The 20,393-nt window shown below is 33.9% G+C and overlaps 1 protein-coding gene across 2 annotated transcripts in view; it reads left to right on the top strand.

Annotated features, from left to right (window-relative positions):
• The window catches only part of LOC129002386 (roundabout homolog 2-like), a 339,513-nt gene that overhangs the window by 173,590 nt on the left and 145,530 nt on the right, over positions 1-20,393 (top strand). The window lies entirely within an intron of this gene.

The following is a 20,393-nucleotide window of genomic DNA, read 5'->3' as shown; positions in this document are numbered from 1 at the left end:
AGGAAACGTGTTGAAAGAGTTGGCAAACCCAATGAAGCTGTTAAATCGCTGTCTTCCTCCATTTGAGTCGTTCACCAAAGTCATCAGTCTTGGGAAAGGTCCAAGTGGCTGAGACAGCTGTTTTTAGTGGTCTTTTCTGATGATAAAATTGACTAAATAGCAGTCAATAATTTACTTATTTTACCATATCTACACCGGTGGTATTTGTAATAGCAGGTAGTACTGTAAAAACTATTTTAAGATAAAGTGCCCCTTAAACTTTCTGTAGATATGTAGGTGATCAAACTCTGTGTGGTGGAATAAATTCATTCATTCATTCTATCTCCAATTAGGCTAGAATCACACAAAATATCGACAAAAATTAATTTTCATTGAAGTCAATGATATTAATATAGGATTGAAGTCAACTTGAATGTATAAAATAAGGTCTATTAATCTATCGACGTGTTAAGGGTTATCCTTTGTCAAGAAGGCCTACTTTGTATGTATTTTACATAAATTAGAATAAAACATTTACAAATTTAGTTTGAAGCCAGCTTAAAATTGTGTGCCTTTGCAGTCTCATAAGACACTTTTATCAACAATTATTATAGGTTATTTTTTGTTTGATATGGCACTAGATGTTTTCGTAAGGTTTTTATAAAAATATGCATATAATTATTTCTTTAATCATTATCATTCACTACCGAACTGTACAATATGGCGGATACTTTTATTAAATCACTAAATAATAACGGCCATGTCATTTAAATGATAGTAGCCGAGATATGAAAAGGATGTTGCCAATTCTGTGCCAAAAAGCTGCAATTTGGCAACTATCGGAGTCGTCATATTTCAATGGAGCCATTTAAACGGACAACAGCATACGGCCCGCAATGACTGCCATAGCAATTAGGATTATGCCTGAATACGGTATCGGATATTTATAATTTCTATTTGCATTTCTAGTTTGCAATACGACGACGTGTACGATTATAAATTAAAGGTAGCTTGATTCCAAACCCTGTACTGATATATTTTGTGCACTAACATGTATACCTACTATGCGTTCATAGTTTTTATTAACTTATCTATGTTTCTATTTCCATTCTTACAATCTTGTTCAACGTTTTCATTAGTATTATATCAAAGATTACATAGCGTATAGCATATGTAATCTTTGGTATTATAAACAAATCATACACGTTTCATTTGTAACTTTTAAGGTTAAACTGCTTACTAGCACACTGTTGAATTGCTTGTTTACTATTACACCTATGAAAGTAACAATACCACGCCTTGTTTTACCAACAGCACAAAAAACGTTAAAAAATACTCCGATGAAAACACTCTTTGCGAGTTGAACAGCTATGGATATTCAGACAGAAAAGTAACATAAGTGGCCTATTATTATAACACAGTGAGAATTGCAACTTTTGCCTTGGAATTCGATAACCTCGAAGAAATTGACTTTGATAACCATACTTCTGTTATATAATTTTATGGATTTATTTTACAGACTTTAATGGTAAAATAGGTATAATTGTAGTAAGTTGTAGTAAGTAGTAATTACAAATTTAGCTAACGAGTATTCAAATAGTTGCGGATTTATAGTTTGTTATTAGTTTTTTTTTTTACTCAAAATAAATAATAATCCTAAATAACACACAGGATGTATTTTTCTGCCAAGATTCCTTTAGAATGACATTTGCAGCTATACATCTGCCAAGTTGAACTAGCACGAGTGACATTTCAAGGAAGTGCAGTATAATCCCTGGATATTCAATCAAGTAGAGAGCGTAAGCTGACGTATGAGAATTTAGGTTGGCACTACTGTATCTAACAGTTTATGACATCCTCTAAGCTTTTGGCAACACTGCCACTGCTAGTTGGCACATCTTCCTGTTTTGTCCTTATTAGGTTATGGCGGTGCTTTTGGCACTGCATGCATGGAAATAAATAGTGGAAACATGGTTGATGGTTAATTTTGTCTATATTTTGAACCAAGTTGTATTTTTATTTTTGTTGTCTACGTCATTAGCATTACTTCGTTTTTTAAGGTAACGGTCCAAACCATGGTCTGGTGGACTTTTTGATCATTAAGTGAATGGCCATTGACAAATCGCATATGGGCCTATAACCAGAATTTGTTAAAATCAAACCAGGTACCTTCAAATTTGAAGGACACTGCTACCCATACAACTAAATACTGTATAAGTTTTTTGTTGACTGTTTTTAATAGATTAAGATTATCTTAATGTGACTAATTTATATACTTCTACTGATGTAATGTGCTTTACTAATGCATTTCTATGTTTACAGGTAAGAGGAAGTTACAATGAGCACACACCAGTGGAGTAAGTTTAATAATAAATTAGGGTAAATAGCTTGTCAATACTGTCGGCTAGTACAGTCATGCTATAAAAGCACGTTTTTTAAGTAAGGACCGTTTTTAAATTTCTTCGTTCCAGCACTGCGATTGGCATTTTCGACATTTGCGCTGTGTATGTGCATCTATTGGTAAGACATAGCCGGAAATTCGAGAAAAATCGGCCATGTTTACATCCGGTTTCGAGCATTCAAAATGGTGCCGCCAATTGAGACTGCCGCCGACTGTGAAATGAGCGCTGTAATTAGATTTTTAAGAGCTAAAGGTGTGAAAGCTATTGAATATCATCGACAGATTAGTGAAGTGTATGGCGAGAACATTATGAGTGACGGAATGGTACCCAAGTAGGTAAGGACATTTTTAAGACGGCCCCACCAACGTTCATGATGAGCAACGCACTGATTGTCATCATGGGTACGGGGACAGTAATGACGCCGCCCAGTGCGTTACTCATCATGAACGTTCGTGGTTCCGTATTTCAATTCCCATATCCACTTGCATACAATTATGACACTCATAATGTTCTCGCCATACACTTCACTAATCTGTCGATGATTTTTAATGGCTTTCACACCTTAAGCTCTTAAAAATCTAATTACAGCGCGCACTTCACAGTCGGCGGCAGTCTCAATTAGCGGCACCATTTTAAATTCTTGAAACCGGATGTAAACACGGCCGATTTTTCTCGAATTTCCGGCTATGTCTTACCAATAGATGCACATACACAGCGCAAATGTCGAAAATGCCAATCGCAGTGCTGGAACGAAGAAATTTAAAAACGGCCCTTACTTAAAAAACGTACCTAGTACTATTGGGCGTTTACGTCACCCTACTCAAATAATGGATATTTCGACATTATTTTATTCGAAATCATATTAATAAATTCTTTATCACACCTCTTTTTACCATCTTTAAATAAAATTACATTGGTAGAAATTGTAAAACCAAGATGAGATTGTAAACCAAAAGACCGTCAAATTTTAGTTTTGTTTTCTTATATTTAACCAGATAACTTATTTGTAACCACCACGGGTTTTAACGGATTTTTGGGTTAATCTTTTACAACGATTGTTAATACTAACATACGATAATAGTGAAAATATTTTAGAGGTTTCGGAAGATTTTTTAATGATTTCACATCAGTTATTATTAGTCCAATCCTTCAATGACGAAACCACTAACATTTAACTTCATTTATTTCGCCACTCGTATTGTGTCCTAAGTGTGTACTAACTTACGTGTGTTTCAAATTAAGCGTCTTACTTATTTGTAAAGATATATGTTTTAGATTTTTCAGACCTGTACCATACTTTAAAAGATCGTTCTATTTTTATCTCAGGAAACACCCTCTCCAAGTGACCACCGTGACATTTCCCCCCCCCCCCCCCCTACTGACCCCCTTGACCACTTTTGTCCCTCGCTTTTGTCTCCACTTAGCGGTCATTGTACGGACGTTCAATAAAAGGCGTGTAAGATAACCTCCGTAGTACATTTTACAAAGTTTCAATTAAAATATATTGACGTTTTTATAAACCTTGATACAATCCGCACTCAAAATGAGAAAAAAACATTCATGACAAACGAAAAAGGATTAAAATGGGTATTCAATATGTGTTAGGAAATATTATAATGTAAACAGTATTTTGTACTGTAGACCGTCGAAATATTATCAAATGCAAAGCATGAAACAAACATTCATTTGACTCGAATAATTTAAGAGTGATTTGGAATGTTTTTAACAAATGAAAACGAGATACTAAAAAATCAAATTTTCAACTAAATTTTTACTTACGTCTTCGATTAATAGTTGAACAATTAAAGATAAATCATTCATAAATTATGATAATAAAAGATTGTAAATGAGTAATTATAATTGTAATAAAGTACGAATAGTAAATTCCTTCATCACTGATGACTTTTTCAAAGGTTATCAAATTCAAGGGAAATCTCAGAGAGAAAGTGGTGGAAACGCTTTCCTCATTAAAACTGTACAAAACATTTATGTAAAAAAAGCCCAAGTGACATTTATTTCAGTATGACGCGTATTTAATACTTTTAACGCTTAACTACGCTATTATCATCATTGGATGCTTACTAGATGCACGTTTTTGTATTGAGGATCTTCCAGAATGTTGGATCATAAAAATCATTATACCTTTGGAACTACTTAATTAAGTGACTACTTGATTCAAGTTCATTTAAATTGTACATTTCACTACTTAGCAACGAACGATAACGACCTTCTGCTGCCCATATTTACACGGTACCATCATCCCCTTGCCGCAGACCACCCCTGTGTATTAGCCTGGTCCCCTTATGTATTGGCTATATGTTACATTATTTACCCCCTGACACCACTATCCAAAATACTCCCCGTTATGTCATATGGGGGAATCGACCGGTACGAGAATTTATACTGCAGTAGGTTGGGATATCATTTTACCCTACAACGGTTGCATATTATTTAATGTAAATCGATCTTCTTAAACTGTAACAGTTATGAACAAGTACAATTTTTTCAAATACAATTTTCTAAACAGTGTATTTAAGGTGTTAAGTAATATAGTAAAATATTCAATTTTTAATTAAGGTTCATTTAATTTACGATAAATTAAAAATTTACCACGTTTGCTTAGCTCAACCAAATTAACCGGATTGTTTCATTCTTTTAAAATGCAACATTTAGTAATGTGATACACAAACGCACATTATCTGGGTAAATATGCAATTGTGATAGCTGATCTGCTTATCTCGCTAAACAAAATGACAAGACAAAACATTTTGTTCTGTTAAATTCTCTCTATTTGTCATTTTGTCACATTCTCAAATTACCAAGTTTTGTTTTTGCTATGTACTCGTTTTTTATGGTCGACTCTTAAAAGTTTAGAGTAGCTTTAAATGTGTAAATACATTATTTTAGTCTTTGAAATCATATATGGATAGATTAAAATAATTCAGCCATGAATAGAGTCATCATTAATTCTTACAAATCTAGGGAACAAGTTCAAGAGGGAAATAGAAAAGTTTAATCATCCATCGATTGATTATTTGGGTAGAATGGAGTTGCCGCGAATTCCCTTTCGAAAATACCTTCCACAATGTAAGATTTATTTACTGTAAAGGACTAATCCATGGTTCCATGATCAAACCAAAAATTCTTTTCATTCAAACACTCAGTAGGAATGAAAATAGGATCATAAGAACTTGCAGCTTATTTTTCCTTTTGAAACCTGAGTGTTGTTACACAAATGTATCAGTTTCGATAACAACAGGGTAAACGTTTCACGGTGGTAAATCTGATACCCAATAACTGATGGTTACTGGAGATAACAAACAAGATCTCTGCCAGCTCACTGCAGTAGTCAGCTGGGACTTGGCAAGCGCAGAAGTCCCCTTTGTTACTCACATGTCATAGAGATTGTTGACATATGATACTGCGAGATGCTCTCTGTTGTAATAGGAAAACCCTCTTCTACTGTCTTAGTTTTAAGTGGGATTGTGTTAAGATGTGTCTGTATATTGTGCATATTATGGCTTAAGTGTTATTAAATTATTTTGAGGGCCATTGAATCCTTTCTGTGTTGGTAACTAATCAACACAGTTTTTCATCCTACTAATATTATAAATGAGAAAGTTTGGATGTATGGATATATGGATGTATGGATGTATGTTTGTGACAAGTGAACGCGAAAAATACTGGTCGGATTGGGCTGAAATTTGGCATGATGATAGCTGACATTCCCGATTAACATATAGGCATATTCTTATTTCAAAAATCCTTTCGGGCTCCGCCCCAGTGGCTCTGGAGTTTCCCATGTTAACCTAATGAGAAATGGAATTATTGAATCTTAACAGCTGTTTCAATTAAACAAGTTGGTCCTGTTCTATGATGTTCAATAGCATTAAAGTTACAAGGATTACCAACAGGGTGCAGCACTATTATTTCTTTTACATTTATGACAACAGCTAATTTGCAACCAAAAGGTGAGTGAGCGTAGCGAACGAACTTCAACCTGGAGGCGAGTTAGCGAAGCGAACGAGCTAAACTGAAGGCAAGTGAGCGCAGCGAACGAGCTAAACTGAAGGCAAGTGAGCGCAGCGAACGAGCTCCAACCTAAAGGTGAGTGAGCGTAGCGAACAAACTTCAACAAGGACGTGATTGAGCCATGCGAACGAGATAATCTTGAAAATTAAGAAGTTAAACGGGGCAAAGCCCGTGGGTTACAGCTAGTTAAGTATAAAAATAACATCTCGTTTAATGCGGTTTAATGGGGAGCAAGCTGTTTATTAGAGCGCGGGGCTTTGGTCTCCGAGGTACCGGGTTCAAATCCCGCTAATCACCAATGGATATCTAAGTGATAATGCCGCAACCACTAGGTCTAGACTAATGTAATGTGATAAACTATCCCTGCCTCGTGCCCTAGCGTCCTAGGACAAAAAATTATATTTTTACTAATGTGAAAAATATGTTTGCAAAAAACTGTGATAATATTTATCCAAATCAATTTTATATTTATATTATCACCAAACTGCTATAACACTAGCACTCTAATCATCATTATGACTTACTTATTACAATTGTCATTTCTCTCTCCTCCCTTTTCTAACGCAATAACAAAAATTAGATTTGGGGAGACTAATGGAAGCCGTGTAATACGATGCCTCTGGAGCACTGGTCATCTGTTTATTCACAATGTTCTCATATTTATCATCTCGCCCCGTTGCAGCTGACCTGTGGACTCTTCGATGTTTTCCTATCATTTTGTATACGAGTTGTGTCAAAGAAACTTTAATCCACTAACTTGTCTACAGCATAAATTAAAGGAATCTTCAACATATCAAAACAAAAGGTTTATTAGCATCAAGTGCGTTTAATTTCTATATAACCTATGCTATAACTGAATAAAAAAGCCTTCAACATAATAAGATCTCCTGTTTACATAAAATGAATAATTTGTATGCAAAAATACGGCGAAGAAATCAAGAACGTCTAATGGTTTGTAGAAAGCTTTAAGAATGTACAAAACGATTGATTTTCTATATCATCTCCTTTTTTCGTCATCTTGAGACCACCTTTTTCACACAACAGTAATTTACATTGCTTGAAAGATTATGAATGTTGAAAATAACTACTTTCAAAATTTTTCAAAGTCCGAATAGTCTTTTATCAAAGTCTACCCTCCAATGCATTCAAATTCAACTAACGTGGACATGTTCAAGAAATGCAAGATTGTTACATATTCCAATGTACGCGCACAGCATATTTCAAAATGCCACATCAACGGCCATACAACGTTCACAAGATCTCGCCCTACACGTGGTGTTGCCACCCCTACAGCCTACAATCTCCTTCACCCTATATACAGGGACGTGAGTGGACTACGTTTCATTCCATGTCCTAATACATTCTGTCCTTAACATTGTCTTTTACAAGTATACTAATACCGTTAATTATTGTTTTTTACCGTTCTGTACAATTTCAAATTGCAGATTGCGACACCTTCACATGTACTTCCAATTATCTGTACGCGTGTTTAAAAATTATCAACCTATTAACAACGTATCAAAATTATCCGACTTTGAATAATTTTTGATGTAGTTACAATTTTCAATATTCATTATCTTTCAAGGAATGTAAATTACTGTTGTGTGAAAAAGGAGATTCAGTTTCAGCACAGAAAATTATTATTTATTTTAAGTTTCGTATAAACTATTATTATAAAAAAATTACTTAACAAGATTACTTAAAATTGGAAAAAAACTTCTCTTGTCCAATGTTCATTTCATTAAATTAGTTGTCAGTAAACATTTTAAAGTTTTAATATGTATAATCAAGAAATACATTACACTTGACCAAAAATAAATTATGAAATTATTACTATCCGATGAAATAATTACTTAACGAGGGGACCGATGTGCAAATAGGGTTCAAAACTAAATACGAAGGTAATTGGTTTTTTTCGATAGCATTCGCAGGTGTGCTAGATCATAAGCTTTAAAACGAAACCTCAATCGTGAAAATCGGTTAAGTAGACAGCTGAAAAGGTATGTTGTTGAGAAAACTTTGATTGTATAAAGTATATAGAGGTGTGATAAAAATGTACAACTTGTGATAGTACTTTGTACTGGGTTACTGAGATTCAACTAAATTACTTTCTCAAAATAATCTGTTATTTGTTTCGTTCAGTACAGAACCATCTTCTTTCAAATATTTTCTAAGACCAAAGAGACAAGTCGTGTTCCCTGATACATGGTAGGCAATATTTCTTCTTTAATGGCGAAAATCACGAAATACACGCTTCGTGGAAGTGGCTAAATGACAAATGTGTAATACAAATTCTCAAGAAGTAAAAGTTAAGGCAAATTTCAAAATAATACAATAAATATAACGTATATTGATTACATTCTTCACATTGCTTGGTCGTTAAATTAGGTTCTGTAAATAATCAGGTTTAAAGAAATGAAGACATAAGTGATGATATTTGATGAAACAACTTACAGGTATCTTATAAAACAAGTATCAATCAAGGTCTCTAAAATCAGTACGTTTTTTTAACGGTTCTCTGAATAGTGGAACATTTGAACAGACAAAGAAAACTATGGATTGTGACTCAAATTGCTGCCTTAGTATATTTTTTTTATTAATAAATACAAGCACTTGAAAACATTTAACATATTTATTGAATAACTAAAAGTAAAACCCTTTATATAATTTCTAATGAAGAAAAAAATCATATTTAAACAGTAACACCAAAACCTCTGACTTGACAACAATTTTGAAATTACTATAGAAAAGGATAAACCAGATTTTTAAAGATAGACTCGAGGATATGGCACTATCCATTTGCAGGAAACTTTGCAATACATTTAATCGTCAACTTATTAATGAAGAAAATTTGAGTACTAATTGTCATTACAAATAAATTATTACAAATAAAACCATCATCCTTTTGGATAACATGTTGATATGCATTTAGAGTAATCATTTACAATATAACAGTTCCGATTACGGTTTTCTGTGCATTGTATGAAAATCAGACGTCTAATCGAAGTAAACGCTTTGGTATTCTTCCCACGCTGCGAGGGGAGGCTAAAAGCTTAAAAACTGTCCACGTGTTAGGGGATGGAAGTTAGCAGAAATCGATGACTTTGGAAAAGTTTACCACTTAGAGGCATGTGGTGGATGTGCTACACACATCCGTATAGCGTAACAGTTTACCTTTTTCAAAAATTCGTGTTGCTACAAAAACATCCAATTTCAGATTTACAAGTAATTTAACAATGGCATTTGTATGATTTTTTTAATTTGCTAAAATTATGGGATATAGTATTAATTTAGGACAATTAATTTTGTTTGTGGACAAATAAAACCAATTGTAAACATAATTTGGAATAAGTTCAATAAATAAGGTTGCAATGCGCCCCTCTAATATCCTGTCTTTCATTTTATTATTAAAGTACTTCCTAGTACCTTTTTTTAGACCAATTTTCCTTCAAATAGTTTGTATTTGTTAAAAACAAAAACCATATGTGCAACTAAGAACGTTAAAAAATCCTCTTAAATTTGTACTGTCGTAGAAAGTCTGTTCAGTACTTTTGTCTTGCTGTATCTACAGATTTTCAATAGCAACTTAAAACAAATGGCAACTTTTTACAACAAGAGATGAGTGGTGTAATATACAGAATGTCCCGTAACTCTCTGGACATATGTATATGGCGTTATTCCTTCAAAAAAGGTCAAGACAAACACATTTCACCATAGGAACATGGGTCTCTGGTGCCTAGTTTTCCGTCTGTCTGTATTTATAGGTTTTTTACAACAACAACAAAATAACTCCTGAACTGTTTGAGATACGGCAATGATATTTTGCAATGATATTTTGATAAATGTTAATCTTATCAAGACCTATTATCGTTAGAAATTATACTAAAAAATCATTAACCGTTTCAAAATAATGGCCATTTAAAATATTTTATGCCAAATTTCACGAAAACCATTAACTTTACAAAAAGATTGCAGAAGACAAAAAGTTATTAAATTTTATGTGGTTTTCAATGATACCTTGTTTGTTAAGAATGGATAAATAATAACAGAGGAACGAGTTATTTTTGTTATGTATGACCACTTTTCTCCATTTAAACTATGTAAAAGGAACATTATTTAAATGGAGAAAAGTTGTCATACATAACGAAAATAACTCGTTTCTCTGCTATTATTTATCCATTCTTAACAAATAAGGTATCATTGAAAACTACATAAAATTTACTAACTTTTGGCTCTTGAATTTTTTTTAAGTTAACGGTTTTCGAGAAATTGGGCATCAAATACTTTAAATGGCCACCATTTTGAAACGGTTAATGATTTCTTAGTATAATTTCTAACGATAATAGGTCTTAATAAGGTTAACATTTTTGTAAAATATCATCACTGTATCTCAAACCATTTAGGAGTTATGAGTTTTTTTTTGTAAAATTCCTATAAACACAGACAGACGGGAAACTAGGCACCACAGACCCATGTTCCTCTAGTGAAATGTATTTGTCTTGACCTAAGGAATAACGCTATATACATATGTACAGAGAGTTACGGGACACCCTGTATTTTAGATATTTTAAATAGAAAGACATCGGGGCTGCAACGCCCACCACAGTTGGTCGCCGAACATTTTAATTATTTTATCCTCCCCTTCCTAACGAAATGGAGATTATTAGATCTGGGGTGCTAATGGAAGTCTGGTAATTTGATATTCGCCCGAGGTAATTAAGGGTTGTACCATTTTTGGAAATTGTGAACGACGTTGATATTAGGTAGTAGAATTAAACATGTGTTTGTTTGTACTGGAGTTCTTCACTATCTTTGAGGAATTTTCCATTTGAATACAGTGTCTATAGAACCTGAGAAGGTTCTAGACGAGTTAAACATGAAGGAGGAATGTTTTGGCAAGAAATAGCTTTGCTAAAAGTTGCTTAAAGTGCGGGGTTCAATATCCAATATAACTGCATACATATATTTTATAAACAGTTGAAAAAAATGCTAAATAAATTCAAAATAAAAATCATTTTGTCGTATTTATGGTATTTGATCCCTACCAATCTGCAGGCCCGTTTAATGAAACAATAATGATGAACTTACTTTTCTTCGAAAAACTATAACTGTATCGGAGGATTTCCACTGAAAGTAGATTTAATAAAAAACCATGAATGTGGACGATTTTGGTGTTTTATGAACGTACGGTAATTTAGAACAGTGATTTTGCACTTAACTTAACCACAATTTTTGCTCTGTTTGGTCAAAATATCTTTTACTATAGGCTACAACTCAATCAGCCTTTAATAAATTATGTGAAGGTGTCAATTTCTAAATCTCTTCCAAATATAAAGGTTGTTTGATAAATACCAAGCATGACCGTTTGTATATCAAGATGCTATTTAATCTAATTAAATGTCCGATAGAAGAAACAAAGCCAAGTTTTTTTAAAGATACCTATAAAAATGTAGGCCTAATGAAAATACCGAGTGCGTAAACAAAGTTTTGTTAACTTCAATTCGTACGATACGTGGATACTTCGGCTCGCTTGTTCAGGAATAAATAATCACCGAAAATGAATAAATTAATTTGTTTGATCTAAAACTTAAACGAAACGCCAATATGGGTTTACAATACACCTAAAGAACTCACAGATTATTTCATTGCGCTATTCACTTTGTAAAAATAGCTATAGTATATTAAGAGCGCAAAGTACAGTACGTCAATGCTGTTCTGAGTGCAGCAATGACGATTTGTGATCGTAATACACAAGATTTTTCTTACAACCATAACTAACTTATTACGTATTTACTTTTTAGTTTAATGTAAAATGTCTTTTAGGTTATTTTTAACCGACTTCCCCACTACCAACAAAAGGAGGAGGTTCTCAATTTGTTTGGTGGCGATGTTTTTTTTTTTCTATGTATGTTCACCAATTTCTCTATGATTCTTTTACCGATCAGTGTGGTTCCACCATCAAAATAACCAGGAGAGTTTCTATTTGGTACCTTATATATTATGTTTAAGTATAATATTTGTTTCGGTGAAAAATTCTGAAAACCTTAAATATTCAACATTTATTTTGTTTACATTTGTGCAGATTGTTTACATTTGTGCAGAGAAGGCAATAAATAATAATAACATTCCTACAGCTGTTAGTTGAAACCATTTAAATGAAGCTACAGACAATTCTTCTTGAAACAGTTGCTTCATATTGATCAATAAACTATTTCATGCCATGGAGCCTAAATGAATTACATTGAGAAAAATACATTTTGTTTTGGTTACTATAAAAAATGTATTTTAACGTTTGACCTGATTTGTGTATACAGTAATTCTGTTTTTAGTATTGAATATTCTGACTTACAAAAACATATATGTTTCAGTGAATACCTGTATGATATTGACAAATAAAGGTGTATTGTGAAAACCAAAGCATTCGTAAAATAGGTCTAAATATAAATCAAATGCAATTATTCCTTACACGACCTAAGAAGTGTGACAGTGCATAATCGTCAATTGTCTTAAAAGTGTTAAATATTTTAATTACTAAACATGCATTTGCAGATGTGGAATGTTTATTGATATTCTCTACCCAGTTACTATATCATATCAATACTATTATGCCTGCTTCGGAAAGTCCTAGAGGAAGATGATTTGCAATTTCGACTAGGCTATATCTTGATCAAACAAAACCACCTACATGGCTTGCACCACTTTTAGCTGAACCAATCTTTCATATAATATTTTCCAAAGGTACTATACGAAAGGTACTATGGTGTTAACGACCAATTTTCCACTTTTGAGAGATTTTTTAGTGCTGGTAGCTGAGGAATAACTTTCATATTGTTCCAAAAAACTAAATAATAAATAGTTACTGTATTTCTTTTTATAATGTAGAAGTACACCGATTGCAGGAAACGATGATGTCTGACATTTCAATGTATCTAGAAAAGACAATTAGTTTTTCATTAGGCCTAATGTAATGGACAACTCTTTCTTTCTTAAGGAATATCTAAAGATGTTTATTTTCATACCCATTGATTATGTAACCTGAACAGGTGACTCAAGCAGTTTTAAAATAGATTGTTCTGTGGAACTTTTGATTGTTTCAAACAGTTTTGCTTATCAAAAATCCTCAAGTAATTATAAAAAAAATTATACAGTCACTAAAAGTCATGAAATAATTTATTTTTGTAAAAAAATACAACCGACTTCAAACGCTCTAAAAAGAATGAAATAATTTCAATAAAGTAAACTTTTGTACTAGGCAAGCTCACGTATTTCAAGTCGGCGCAGCTCAAACTGCAAAAATATGATTGAAATTAAATATTGTGTGTGTATTTTGAAAATCAATAAATTGTAGCAGGATAACGTAAATATATAAAAAACATACTGAACTGTTTTGTTTATATACTAAAGGAAATATTTTCTTGTATTTTATGTTTACTTCAGAATAAATGCATTATGAAAATAACACACACAAATGTTCTATATGAATAGGAAAATAATTTAGTTTGATATTATATTAGGGGTTGATATTATGATAGGGAAAAGAAGCTAGTTTAGTATTAAAACGTTACTTTTCCAAGTTAGAAACATTTAAATGCGTTATAATCTTTTTAAAGATACTCGTTAATACCACTATAATGCCGATCTCTGATTACGGTAATAAAATAACACTTAACGCATAACTATGAAAAATACATGCAGATTAACACCTTTAGTTATAGATAGTCACCTGCAATATGGACACTCTCTTTCAATTTTGTATCAAAAATCATCATAGAGCCGCGCCGACTTAAAATACGTGAGCTTGCCTAGTACAAAAGTGTACTTTATTGAAATTATTTCATTCTTTTTAGAGCGTTTGAAGTCGGTTGTATTTTTTTTACAAAAATAAATTATAGCTTATTGATGATGTTTGCTTCAGTATGTGTTTTATAGAAACGCCAACTGTAAAATCAGCTGATTTATTGAGTGGGAATGAATAAAACTTGAGCTACTGTGCTTACTCTAAGCATTACAATGCGGTTATTTCCATGCATTTGTATAAAAATACTATTTAGCAAGTAAATGACAAAACCAGAACCAACTGTATTTTTCACATAAACATAATGTTTCAGTAGTGTGTAGTAGACACAGTACGAGGTCGGTGTGCGAGCGCGTGATACTGTACCGTACAAGCGCTGCGATGAGCGCTGCTCATGTCAAGATGTTATCTCCGCCGCGGCTACCTCAGTAGCGTGTTAACCATGATACACGTGCTTTCAATTCTGTTATTTCACGTACAACTACTTCATTTACCGTATGTGATAAGAGTAGCTATATTACAATGTAAAATATTCACACGTTTTTATTATTTCAAGTATGTTAGTTTTTACGTATAAAATGTATACTTGTAAACATCAGTGAAACGTTCTTGGTAGTTTGGTACAATACTTTTAAAATACAAATTATATTTATGAACTGGTTTTTGTAATTTATAAAAAAGTTTTTATATTTTTCCTTTAGGATTTTTGTACAGCTGAGACGGAGATATTCCATTGATTAAAATATTAAATTAAACCATCCATTTTCCTGAGACCCCAGTTTAAACCTTACCAATAAAACTAAATTTGACAATGCGATATGTTTTACCAGGGGGTTCGCATTAAACTCTAAGATATACGATAGTTACTCATACATGGAAAAGAATGGGTCTGTCAGAAAAGGAGTAGGGACTATTTCCACTAGCCATATAATAAAACATCATCCATTTTTTTTACATAGTACAGTAGAATTACATACTGGCTAGAAAATTATTAACCATAATGTATATTAAGCTAGGCATCGGGTCTAGACAGATAAAATTCATTCAAATCAATTTTACTAGAGCTAACTCCATTTTTTTCTAATTTTGATCAAAGTAATCACATACCTTTTTTAAACCAAATCTTTGATTTTACCCTTCCATTCAATCACCGTAATGTTAATTAACCGATCAATTAGTGTAATCTATAATGCAAACAGACTATGCGACTACAGTTGAGGATACCGATGTTATCGTAGCGGTCAAGTTAAATCAACCAATACTGTACATGCATATGATTTAAGCTAATTAAAGTTCACCAATATGGTTATCACAAGCGGCCATTTATTGTATTGAAAATTCAAAGGAGACGAAAATAGCCCTATACTGCGAATGGAAAGTTTAGATAGAGGCTTATTAAGCTTCCCTTTGAGTTTTGAACACACGTGGATATTTTTCAATTGTATTTGGCATTTCCAGTAATCAGGCAATGGTATTACATTGTGCTGGCCTGATTATACGCGGTAAAATGAATTTGGTACCTCAAAGCTCTAATATCACGTTGCAAAATGGATCTACACTACTGAAATAGACTAATAATGCGTCCATGTTAATTGAATCCCGTCCGAAATTACATTTCAACAGTATCGTGGCTTATAAAGGAACACAATTAATTACAGATACACAGTTTTATAATAAGGTATGTCAAGGTATAGCTGCAATTTATATCTTACAAGTCATATTTTTCAAATAGCATTAAAATGTATTTAAGTATGGTATAAATACATATTCTAATATCAAGTAATATCCATTAGGAAATATTCAATTTGAACATCATTTAAAAAATAAACCTTGTAAAAAATAGTTTACATCTCACCCCTTAAAATTTTAACATCTTATAACAAGTTTGTCATAAATTAAAATTATGGCACATCTCGGGTCTCCATTATATTGTATCCACAGCTGCTTAAGTGTGCTGTCCACGTCGCGATGCCGTCTCGCCCGCTTGGTATGAGTATTTTGGCCAGTTGTCCACGTGTGCGACTCGGCGATCAGTTGTCACGTCCTCTACTGCACTCGACATCTGTACGATGAGATAGGTTATCGATTTCATAAATTAAAATAGATTTTACCTACCCTCGTTATGTTATAATAGGATATTGGTGTTTATGTAACTTCATAATGCCGTAAATAAAACACACTCAATTTAGTAGATATCTCATCCTTATGGTCTTATGGATCATCTGAAGGCAATTTTATTGTTAGGTCGTTTAACCAAATACAACGATCTGATCATAAACAATAACTCCACCCCTAGTTATATAACCACCGGTTACGAAGAAAAACGAGCTTCAAAATTTACAATGGGACAAGTAGACTACTTGTGTTTGTTAGTCTATGATAATGTGTATGTTCACAGAAACAAAATGTTTACTTACTTTGCCACTAATTTTTAAACTTTAGCCAGAATACGTTAAAATCTTGTTATTCCTCTGCATAATCGTATAATTACCCAAATGTGCGTGTAAACAGTTACGTTATTCCTCTAGGACTTGGCGTGCTGAGGGTCCGATGCTGACAAACGAGGTGTAAAGCTCGAGAGTGTAAAAGTATCGGTGATGTATATGCTGTTAGACACTCGACTCTGTGATCCTAATGAACAAAGAGTTACAGCACCAGTTCGCGGTACCGAGTCGTCTTAGCTTCGTCTGCGGGCGTGGATCGTCGTTGGTCAGAGGTTTCTCTAGGGGACTTTGGCGCGAAGTGATTTGTCAGACTTTTGAAGTAAGCGCTGTACCATTTTGTCTAATACAGAACACCGAATATACAGGGTGTTCATTTGAAAACTTTCCATATCTGTTGTGTGCAAAGGTAAGGCTTTTACCACTTGTTTGTTCTCATTTCCCCCTAATTTGGACATGCCAAATCCAATAAAATTATTTTCAATTTCGAAAAATGCCCCAAAAGGGCCCAATTTGGGGGGTAGGGGTGCTTTTTGAGAAATTTTCAAATGTAAACATGGGTTGTGTGATACATCAATTTAAAGGTCTAATCATCCCGACTATTTTGGTGCAATAAAAATGTAATTATCTTTAACCGTATTTACAGGGTGGTTCAAAACATTTTAAAAAAGGACTTTGAGGTTATGTACCGTATTACCCGAACTACTGAACGGAACAGCGCCAAATTTATTTCCAAGCTTATTCTTGATCTACTCTTTAAGATAACTTGTAATAAGGGCATTTTCCATGTTATTTTCTAATTTTTAAAAAATCTCAAATTTTAAGAATAAAAGAAAGCTGAAAACTCAAAATTCTTAAATAGCAAGGTATAACAAATTTCATACCACATGAAAGGTCCTTTTTTAACAAACATTTTACGTATTTAAGTTTTCTTTCTATCTCTTACCGTTTAAAAATTGCAGCAGAAAAACTTAATTTTCCATAGTAATATTGTAACTAGTTTTCTAATAAAACAGCCAAAATTCGTCTCTAGACACATTTAATGGTGCATTAACTGAAGGAAACAATTCATAATTATTGATACCCTGATTGACAAACAAGTTATTACGTTTTAATTTGTGAAAAACAAGTCGTATAGCTGATGAGGACAACCTACATTTGGGCCGCTTTTTGTAGTACCATTGACTAGTCAATGGTAGTACTAATTTCAAAAAGTACTATTTTCTATAGTATCTAATCGAATATGGTGTACACTTAAAAAAATAGACTTTATTTTTACTTATTGGGCAGAACAAAAGTGTTTCAGGATAACTGCAAAGTGTTTAACAAAAAATATCCAGGTAAGACCTTAAGTCATAAAGCTGTAAATGATTTAGTTAAGAAATTTCTGAAACTGGCTCAGTTACCAATGAGAAAAGAACAGGATGGAGGGTCCAAGATGAACTGACACAAGTAAAAGTAGTTGATCAATTTGTAATTAATCATAATACATCGTTGAGCAAAGTGCAATGCGTATTTTGTCGTTATAATTTTACCATAGAAAATTCAGTTTTTCTACTGCAATTTTTAAACGGTAAGAGATAGAAAGAAAACTTAAATACGTGAAATGTTTGTTAAAAAATTACCTTTCACGTGGTATGAAATTTGTTATACCTTGCTATTTAAGAATTTTGAGTTTTCAGCTTTCTTTTATTCTTAAAATTTGAGATTTTTTAAAAATTAGAAAATAACATGGAAAATGCCCTTATTACAAGTTATCTTAAAGAGTAGATCAAGAATAAGCTTGGAAATAAATTTGGCGCTGTTCCGTTCAGTAGTTCGGGTAATACGGTACATAACCTCAAAGTCCTTTTTTAAAATGTTTTGAACCACCCTGTAAATACGGTTAAAGATAATTACATTTTTATTGCACCAAAATAGTCGGGATGATTAGACCTTTAAATTGATGTATCACACAACCCATGTTTACATTTGAAAATTTCTCAAAAAGCACCCCTACCCCCCAAATTGGGCCTTTTTGGGGCATTTTTCGAAATTGAAAATAATTTTATTGGATTTGGCATGTCCAAATTAGGGGGAAATGAGAACAAACAAGTGGTAAAAGCCTTACCTTTGCACACAACAGATATGGAAAGTTTTCAAATGAACACCCTGTATAGGTCAACGTACTAAGGTAGATTGCTAAAATGAAATGCCGCCATTTGTCTTCTGATGAATTACCACCTTGTACATTATTATCATGGCCCGTTGGATAGAGTACTCGTTTCTTGATCTGTGATAGATATGTTAATATGTATTACGTAAAAGGTGATGATTTTTTGGAGAGAAGTTTTTGGGTTAATCTACCAGTAGATTATCTTACGAAGCAACAACTTAATGGTAACTTATGATAATTTTGGTATAGCATTTTGTCGGAGAGAAGCTTTTGAATTGGTAATCTACTTCTATGGTCCTATCAAGTAATTGGTAATCTATACCTATGGTCCCAACAAGTAATTACGAATAGGGCTGGTGATTAGTCTAAATCACTTTTTTAGGAGTGGCAATAAGACGGAGAAAAGCCTTTTGGATGGTTGATTAAAAGTTAAACAATCATACTAAGTTTCTAATATAAGGAGGGTGTTCCTTGTTAAAGTTGTTTCTATTGCAGTTTTTGTCAGAGATAGTTTTTTAGCTGGTGGTCTACCGCTTGTCAAGGGTGGTGACATGTTGGGCTTGCTTGTAGCCTACTGCTTGTCAAGGGTGGTGACATGTTGGGGTTGCTTGTAACCTACCGCTTGTCAAGGGTGGTGACATGTTGGGCTTGCTTGTAGCCTACCGCTTGTCAAGGGTGGTGACATGTAGGGCTTGCTTGTAGCCTACCACTTGACAAGGGTGGTGACTTGCTGGGCTTGCTTGTAGCCTACCGCTTGTCAAGGGTGGTGACATGTAGGGCTTGCTTGTAGCCTACCACTTGACAAGGGTGGTGACTTGCTGGGCTTGCTTGTAGCCTACCGCTTGTCAAGGGTGGTGACTTGTTGGGGTTGCTTGTAGCCTACCGCCTGTCAAGGTTGGTGACTTGTTGGGCTTGCTTGTAGCCTACCGCTTGTCAAGGGTGGTGACATGTAGGGCTTGCTTGTAGCCTACCACTTGACAAGGTTGGTGACTTGCTGGGCTTGCTTGTAGCCTACCGCTTGTCAAGGGTGGTGACTTGTTGGGGTTGCTTGTAGCCTACCGCCTGTCAAGGTTGGTGACTTGTTGGGCTTGCTTGTAGCCTACCACTTGTCAATGATGGTGACTTGATGGGATTGCTTGTAGCCTACCGTTTGTCAAGGGTGGTGACGTGTTGGGCTTGCTTGTAGCCTACCACTTGTCAATGATGGTGACTTGATGGGGTTGCTTGTAGCCTACCGTTTGTCAAGGGTGGTGACTTGTTGGGCTTGCTTGTAGCCTACCACTTGTCAATGATGGTGACTTGATGGGGTTGCTTGTAGCCTACCGTTTGTCAAGGGTGGTGACTTGTTGGGCTTGCTTGTAGCCTACCGCTTGTCTCTGATGGTGACTTGTTGGGAGTTGCCTGCCCCTGGTGACTTGGAGCTGCTACTGTTGGTGTGGTGTTTTATCCCAGTGGTGACTAGACTATCCTCGTGCTGTGAGGCGGTGGCGAGACTGCGTAAATCATCGCCGCAGTTACTTTATGCATAAAAGATCAGCCGTACTCGACAGGTCCATGAATTACCACGACTATTAAAACATAAAGAGAAT

This window comes from Macrosteles quadrilineatus, unplaced genomic scaffold, assembly GCF_028750875.1.
Source record: "Macrosteles quadrilineatus isolate MER2022 unplaced genomic scaffold, UCM_ALF_1.0 Scaffold_9__3_contigs__length_116548681, whole genome shotgun sequence".
Taxonomy (NCBI): domain Eukaryota; kingdom Metazoa; phylum Arthropoda; class Insecta; order Hemiptera; family Cicadellidae; genus Macrosteles; species Macrosteles quadrilineatus.
This window is presented reverse-complemented; position numbering and strand designations above follow the sequence as displayed.